Source organism: Cervus canadensis, chromosome 22 (genome assembly GCF_019320065.1).
Source record: "Cervus canadensis isolate Bull #8, Minnesota chromosome 22, ASM1932006v1, whole genome shotgun sequence".
Classification (NCBI taxonomy): domain Eukaryota; kingdom Metazoa; phylum Chordata; class Mammalia; order Artiodactyla; family Cervidae; genus Cervus; species Cervus canadensis.
Genome location: NC_057407.1, coordinates 23,329,929 through 23,338,903, shown reverse-complemented (window position 1 = coordinate 23,338,903; position 8,975 = coordinate 23,329,929). Strand labels below are relative to the sequence as shown.

At 40.1% G+C, this 8,975-nt stretch overlaps 1 protein-coding gene across 2 annotated transcripts in view; it reads left to right on the top strand.

Annotated features, from left to right (window-relative positions):
• The window catches only part of ADAMTS9 (ADAM metallopeptidase with thrombospondin type 1 motif 9), a 164,275-nt gene that overhangs the window by 129,690 nt on the left and 25,610 nt on the right, over nt 1–8,975 (top strand). The gene's annotated exons all lie outside the window — the stretch shown is intronic.

The following is an 8,975-nucleotide window of genomic DNA, read 5'->3' as shown; positions in this document are numbered from 1 at the left end:
AAAGTACAAGGTGTAAAATGTTCAGAGATAGGAAGATTGAGACAGGAATTTCCCACCAGCAACAGTTTTTCAGGACAGGAGAGACAGTGCCTGGCACTCTGGTGAGTGCTTTTTATTCATCACATGTTTATTTCTGTTATGGTGTAAGATTGGGGTCCAGTTTTATTCTTTTGCATGCGGTTCTTTGGATATTATGAACCTTTTAACCATATTAATTCCTCTAGCCTATAAGCACAGAATCTTTCCATGTATTTCTGCCTTCTTCAGTGTCTATTATCAATGTCTTATAGTTTTCAATGTACAGCTCTTTCACCTCCTTGGTTAAATTTATTCCTAGGTGTTTTATTCTTTTTTATTCCATTTTAAATGGGATTTGTTTTCCTACAACTGCATTCTTAATCCTTATGGGGATTCAGCCTTCCAGCTCTGTTCTTCCCTCTCTCTCACCTTCCTGATTGATTACTTCTATTGTTTTCAGCCATCTCTTTTCTTTAGGAGTCTCACCCTCTCTCTCTACTTTAAAAAAGAAAAAAAATTTCTCATTTTCCCTTTCAAAGGAAACTCTAGGGTTTTTTGATTTATTTTCTTTCTTTTTTTTTTAACTTCTACCAGACAGTGGAAGAGAGGAATGGCTAGAGCAGTTATATTTCAAATTAATTGTACTTGAGCCACACAAGTTGCTGGGAACCCCAGAGGCTGTAGAATTGGTCAGACTTGGTTCATATCCCGGCACTGCCACACTTCAGATGCTTGACTTAGGACAAGGATGCCTAAATTTCTGAGCTGTGAGTTTGCCATCTGTAAAATGGTAATAATGGTAACTATGCAAAGTCCCTCTGAGAAAATTACAAATAATCGAGTGGCTTAGGGATTGACAGGGTGAGATACAGAAGGGAGAAAAGATTTCTTCGTCTCTGCCTGTGAGTCACCACTCAATTCTCCTTCTAATTCTTGCTTCAGACCTACCACCGCCTGCTCTCTCCCTCTCTGTCTTCATGTCCTGCCAAACTCAACCCTGTGTGACTGCTCCAAGGAGCAGAGTAAGAGTGTTCAGAAATGAATCTAAGCTGACAGCTGACGCTTTAGCCAACTTTTGAAAACGCTGGAGTTAGTTGGGAAAATGCATGCTCCATTGACACTTCTTTCTGACTCCCACAGACTAGAAATCTTGCCAGATACGCACTGAGGAGATCCTCTTCTCTGATCATCCAAAACGTGCCTAGAAATTTACATCTTTGCATGTGCCATGCAGATCGATCTTTCTAAATCCTTCCTCAAATATTGCTTTCAAGTGCCATGTAAGAATAGAAGACCTGCGAAGAAAGCCTGGCCTGTGGCTAAATTTAGAAGTTGGTCAGATGGAAGCAATGAGAAAAGCAGGCTCTGATAGTTACCCTTCTGCCAACATGCTTTCCCATCATCCTGAACCCAAAGTAAAGAGTTGGAGACTAGTGGACCTGGTTGGTGAGGGAGGTTGGAGGCCCTCACATGACACTAAATTGGCCAGAGTGAGACTCAGGGCTGCTAGATGGTGGAGGGAGAAGCTCTATCAAAAGTCATAGTTCCTCATTAGCAGGGAATGCTGGTGGTCCTTTCCAAACATCCCCTTGGCCACAGGGCTTCAAGGGAATGCTGTGAGCAATTGGGCAACCACCTTCATAAACCATGCCAGGAATCCTATTTACCTGGGGCAGCCCCGGTGTAATTGTTAATTGCCCCTACTTCCATGGTCTAAAGTGTCCTTGTTAAACAGTCAACTGGGTGGTCACTTGATAGTCCACCCCCTTCATGCACCCCTCGATCAACCTGTACCTTCATTCCAGTTCTCTCCTCCTCTGCACCCACTCACTCCGCTTCCATTTTACCTCATATGTGCTTTGTGCAAACACGTCTTAACTTCCCGCCCCTCATCAACTGACACCTTGACCTGATGTCAGTGAGATGTCAGGGCACAGCCTTAGATCCCAGTGAATCAGATGCTGGACACTTGCTACCCCCATCCCATCCCATTATGGGACGTTCTCTTCTTCTTAGCTGTTCTTGACAGCTAACTCAGAGCTGTTGTTTACTTTCTACATGTGCATTTTTTCATTTTGCTCTCCTGTTGGACACTATTAAAAAGCCACTGTTTGTTGGCAAGATATGTTTCATGCCAGGCATATAGCAAATGGCACCTTCCTCTTCATGAGAAATAATCCAAGTGCCCACCTTGAGAAGCATGAGTTCCACCTATGCACAATAGCATGATATCAGGAATGTTGTATACAGTCACACAGGCTGTACACTGTACAAGCCCAAAGGAGCCATTCCCATAGGCTGCAATGTGAGGGGCATCCTCTATGATTATCTGGTACAGTGGCCCTAATACAAATGATAATAAAAGTAATACATCTCATTGTTCGTTAAGGTATGGACCAAGCACTCTATTGAGTATTTTTATATGGAGGACCTCATTTAACCTTTTCCATAACTCTCTGGTGTTGTAATTAAATTTTTATCCTCACTTAAAGATGAGGAAGCTTGAGGCTTAGCTAAGTTAATTCATCCAAGTTCATGTAGTTACTAAGTAATAAGACTGGGATTTGAAGCCCAGAAGCCTGACCTCAGGAATACATGCTCTGAATGGTTATATTCTACCTCCTCCCGTGTTGACATACATCCGAGGTGAATTCTTTTATTTTATTTTATTTTTGGCTTGGCCAGCCTCTTTCTTCATAGTTGACATCAAAGTATTAGTAGAACTCTCTAGAGGGTGACTACCCCACTCTCTTCTTAAAATGAAATTCTTGGTCTAGTTGGTTGACAATCAGACCTTATGGCGTGTGGTTGAGGGGAAGTCTTGATGAAGATGGAGCATGTCAGTGGTCCCCTTTGTGTATTGAGAGGCCTATTGACTATACTGGGGAAGGGGAGTTAATGTTTATTCATGGTACCATAAGGGTAGAGCCTGGACTTTCAGATATAGCACAAAATAATTGAAGAAGAGAAAATTGCTCTCTTCAGAAAACCACGTTGTAAACAAGACCACCTGGGACTCTGGGAAATTGACATCAAATCTGTGGGCTCCATTTAGTTCATCTGCAAAATGGGTATTATATGTCAGACTTTGCTGAATCAGGGTCATAGTTTAAATGAGGTTAAGTGAGGGATTCAGTGCAGTGCCTAGCATATTTTATGCCTTCCACAAATGTTACTTCTCTTTGGTACAGTAAACTCTTGATGGAGAGTTCAGATGATGACCAGCACTTCAGCAAAGACTGTGTATCACAATGTTGGGCTTTTAAGATCACCTGCCAACTTTGGGTTAGTTATTTAGCTTTTCACTGCTCAGTTTTACTCACTTTTGAATTATTATGCTCTTGAGGCTGAGTTTAAAAAATTGACTTTTCAATTCTTTTGAAAATTACTATCATAAGAAACTTATAGTATTATTATCTATAAATTTATAGATTATCAAAAGCCCTATAAGTAAGGTAATGAATTTACTTACAGCTTACTTATAGGGCTTTTGATCAAATATGAATTCTGAGTATGTGGGTTATACATCTCTTAGCTTTAAGGAGTAAATCTCCCAGGACTTAACAAGTGTTCCTTTTTTTTTACCTTTTCTTATCTTTACCCAGAATACTCTCCTTCCTCCCTAGTACCTCTGTATCACAGTAAGACTGCCCTCCTCCTTTCCTTGTTGGGGTCCTTTTTCAGTGACCTTTGCTCATCCTTCAGGTCTCAGATAAGATGTCGTATCTTTTCAGAAGCACTTGCTGATCATACCTCCCCTCGAATGACTGAGTCAGGTAGCCCTCCTGTCCACTCTCATTGCACCCTGAAAATACTCTGCTTCAACATTTAGTGCTCTGAATCGTTTTTGCCTGACTTTGCTGTCGATATTGTCAGCTGTTTGAAGTCATAAAGCTTGTTCACCAGAGTTTTCCCCAGCTTTTAGCACAGTGGCTGCAGCATTGAGAACACTTGATGAATGAGTGACTCCGTGAATGAATGTAGTGAGAGAATAATAGGTAGAGGGAAGAAAGGAAGGAAGGAAAGGAAGAAAGGAAGGAAGGAAGGAAAGAGGAAGGGAGAGAGAGAGAGAAAGGAAGGAAGGAAGGAGAAAAGACTTTATAAAACAAGACCTGGTAATTGGCTTCACCTCTAAAATCACAGCCTTGTAAAATGGCTTTTAGAACAGTCAGACAAGCTCTGTTTTTCCTGTAAGGACAGATGTTTTACTTTCCTGTCACATTGCCATGGACAAGCTGTGCTCAGATCTGCCTGGCCTTTGTAGAGCTGCCCACCCCATGGCTGTTTGACCCGGTGCAGGGACTTGGACCACTCTAACGCATATTTGGATTCTAAAAACTTTTATTGATATCAGCTGTAAAATGATTCCCAAGTTCATCCTCTTACAACCGAAAAATTAGTCATGAGCTGCGGGTCCTTGGCCAGTTGGTTACAAAGATTTTATGAAGTTTACAGTAGGGAGTGATCAGGTTTTGATGTGTGAACAAGGGCCAAATACTAACTCATTATTACTCATTCCTTCATTCATGTATTCAACAATTCTTTATCGAGTACCTGCATAGTGCCAGGCATTAGACGGTACAGTTACAATAGAAAATGTGAAATTGCTATGGTGGGGATTGATTATCTAGTGAAAGAGACAGACAGAAGACAAGCAAACAGACACGTTCTATGAAATTGCCAATTATGAAAAGTGCTGGGATGGAAAAAAAAAAAAAAAACAATACGGACAAGGTGCTTAAATAGAGAATGATAGGCTAGCCCTACCTTCTCTAGGGTGGTCAGAGGTAAAGTGCCAAGAGGAAGTGATTCTAGTAGAAGGGAGAGGGAGGACAGGGCCCCGTGTGTTTCTGGGCCCGTGATCAGTGATTTCTGATGTTCCTACTGGGATACACTGAAGCTGAGGTGATGGGCAGCTGTGTGTGTGTGTTTGTTTTAAATCAGTAAAGAGTTTTAAAATTATGTACATTTTTAGATATAGTGCTATGACATAGTAGATTATAGTGCAAATATAATTTCTTTTTGTGCCTTGGAAAACTAGGAAACCCTTGTGACTCACTTTAATGTGATATTCCCTTTATTGTGATGATCTGGAACCAAACCCACTATGTCTCTGAGGTGTGTTTGTATTGGTTGAATGAGTGAATGACTTTAAATTACAAGATGTATCCACACAGTTATTTCTGCCTTTTACCCTGGCACATATAATATTTTAGGACAAAGATGCCCAAACTCCACTTTTAAAATGAACCTGTTATAATTTGAAGGTTGCTTTTTCTTTTTTCTTTTTTGGATGTAAAGCAATGTTTGGATAAATTGATATTTACTTTCTGTTCCTTTTAGCCAAAGTCTCTGTATAGCACAACCAGAACACTATACTGTCAAGTTCTTCATTTGTTCTTTTGCTTGCTTTCCCACACACTATTCAACAGTGATAACCTGACCCTAGTAAGAACACAACATTCTTTCATCCATGGAGAAAATCAGCAACCATACAGGTTGAGCAGGTGAATATGAAGAATGATTTTCTTTCCTCTATGGTTAGAGCACCTAAGCAAAAAAAAAAAAAGTAAAGCAACTCGATTCCAATCTTTTAGGAAACACAGTGTCTACTCATTGCATTAAATGATCCTTTGTAGACATCACCGTGTGGTCAGCCAAACTAGCTAAATAAAATAGTGCCGTAAAAGTTTATTTTAGATCTTACCCTCAAATTTAAAACGTTATTTCCGCCCCCCACCCTGAGTTTGAACACATTTATAGGCACATGTAGCCCATGGGACAAGGGGCAAACTACCTAAGTTAACCTAGGGCTGTGGTAGTTGCCTTCTGAATCACAGGTATGCTGAATTTCAGAGAGGCTGGTAGTGTGTCTTACACTATAAAGAAATTGGAGAAAAATCTTCTCAAAGTTAAAATAAGCTTAGTTGAGCTTTTCCATCTGTTTTCCAGAACATTCTAGGTCATATTCCAGGACAGAGGAAAGAATCATAAATCTTACATGGGTAGAATGGGTGATATTGCTGAAAGCTAATAAAACCCTATAGTATGGGCTGGATTGCTTTCTGATTACCCAGCCCCTATGCTCTGGTTAGGATTTAAAACCCCAGGAGAATGGCCATGCTAAGTGATTTTCAGAACCACTGTTGACTCATTCCAAACCACTGGGCAAGTCACTTATTTACTTACTTTAGTTGTTCTAAAAGTTATATTCAAAATAAGGTTTCCCAATGCCCTTTGCCGCCATTGGCGAAGTAGTTTTTATGGTAGTTAAGCATTACTTAAGACCAAGGGAGAAACGTCTAATAAGCAGAAAAGTAATCCTTGCTTTTCTGCTCTAAACTGTTACTTATTGATACAGCTTAAAGTCCTATGGATTAGTGAAAATAAAAGAGGACACTGGAAGGTTTAGTCCAGGTTGACTGCTCAGTAATATGTTCTTCTCTGCACTACCTAAGTCCTGATTTCTCAGGAATTACCTTTTCTGTGGGGAGTTAAGTATGTCTTCTGTACAGATCTACACATCACAGATTAGCCAGTCTTGTTTTGTGACATTCAGTGGCTCATTTAGCTTTTTTTAATGAAGCAACTGAAACGTTATTACTTCACAATGGTTCTCAGTATCCTTCAGGAGAAGAGAAATCCCAAGAACTGCTGAGTCAGAGCCGGGCTAGGCATCCGGCACAGCAAGTCTCCTGCACTGGTAGGAAAGGATGCTTCTCTATGCTCATCTCACACTGTTTTCTATTCAGATTTGTGCCCCAGAAAAATTACGAATGATTCCATGCTCTAGATGTTGAATTCGAAGCAACAGAAATTTTAAATTAAATTTGCAAATATTTGATAAGGAGCTATCAAGACACAGCCACATGCATACCGCCTCTACTTTTTGAAAGAACAAAGCAGCTCACAAAAGACATGGATATACCAGATGACCCAGCATTTCTAACTCCTAAGGATACACCCAAAGGAATTGAAGTCAGATGTTCAGATTTGCGTACAAATGTTAATAGCAGCACTCTTCATAATAGCCAAAAGACAAGACAACCCAAATGTCCATTAACATTTGAATAAATAAAAATGTGGTATATCCATACAATGGACTATTCAGCCATAAAAAGGAATGAAATACTGATCCGTTCTCAACATGGCAAGACCTTGAAAGCATTCTATTAAATGAAAGAAGCCAGACACAACAGGCCACATATTGGATGATTCCACTTCTATGAAATACCCAGAACAGGCAAATCCATGAAGACAAAAAGTAGATTGGTAGTTGCCACAGTCTGAGAGAAAGGGGGAAGGAGAGTGATTGCTTAAAGGGTGTAGGGTTCCCTTTTGGGGTGATGTGATTTCACAGCATGGCTAGTGATTATATGCCACTGAATTGTACACTTTAAAATGGTTAAAATGGTGAATAGATTATGTCTATTTTCCTAACCAAAAAAAAGAAAAAGAAAAAGAAGGAAGGGAGAAAAGAAGGAAGAAATGAGGAAAGAAAGAAAAAGAAAAGAAAGGCAAGAGGTATATGAGGTAAGACATCTCTGGGTCAAGCTGAATTCCACACTCAAATGCCTTTGGAGGCTAATTACTTTACAATATTGTAGTGGTTTTTGCCATACATTGACATGAATCAGTCCAACTAATAAAAATAAATGGGAAAAAAAAAGAATGCAAACTCAAATGCCTTTGGGGTAAGGCAGGTCATAAAAGCAAAGGAGACTTGTCAGAGACAAAAGAGAAATGGGATCTGTGACGCTGTCTAACTAACAGGAGAAAGTTTAAAATATATTATGTGAGCAACAATGACAGTTCAAAGTAGTTGGATAAGGCCCCAAGACAAGAGAGTTTATAATCCCTGGTTAAAGGAAACCTAAGCTGTCCTTGACACAGGTTGGTTACAGTGCCTTTCCTGTGTAATCTAGTCTTGAAATGTTGAGTGACACCGATGCTTTAGATAGGACAGGCTTTGGAAGACCTTTAACAGCACAGATAACTAAGGTAAAACTTTTACAGTGGGGTTTGCTCTTGGTCAAAGTAAAATGAGATAAGTAATTTGTGGTCAGCACAAAGATCATTCTAGATTGAAACATACCACTTGCTCTGTGTTCTCCACATGGTTTATGGGAATAAAAAACATCTATCCTGTTTACCTCACAAAGAGATGGATAGCCTGGGATCTTTAGGTGGCTAAATCCTAACTTATTCATCTGAAAAATGGAAATTATGGTAGTGGCTCAATCTTGATCCCTAGCTGTCTACCTCTTTAATGTCTGTCTTTGCTACTAAAATACAGCTCATCTCTGTGCTCTTTGTGTCCATTACCATTCATCCAGACCCATCACAGGGCCAGACACTTCTTAGGAACTTGGTGGATACTGGCCAAATGATCTGGGGATGACACCAGTTCAGTCTGGAGAAGAAAAGGCTATAGGTGCCACAGAAAAGCTATCCTCAGGTGTCTGAGGGTGGTTATTTGTAGGAAACAAAACTTGTCCTTTATGCTCCCTTGGAATTAACCACTAGGACAAGAGGTTGGAGTCAGCAAAGAGATAGGCTTGGTTCTGTGTTATAAGATGAAATGGACCACCTGAACAGGAAATGACTTCCCTGACTCTAGAGGTATTTCAGCATCAACAACTAGAGGCCATATGTTTTAAAGAGATTTAGTGTTTGAGTGAGTGAAGTAAGGTTCTTTCCAAATCCAATTTTCATTCATTCACACTTTCATTGCTTCATCCTGACAGTCACTTATTGAATGCTGATCACTATGGCAGAAACAATATTGTTGTTACCAAGTTCAAGCTCATGCTGCTTGCCACAGTAAATCAAGGGATGAGGTATTGGGGCAAGGAATAGCAATTTTCTGACTCTATTCAGAAAGCCAGTGGACCAAGAAGATGGTGGACTAGTGTCCCAAAGAACCATCTTAACCAGAGCTAGACTCATATGGCTAG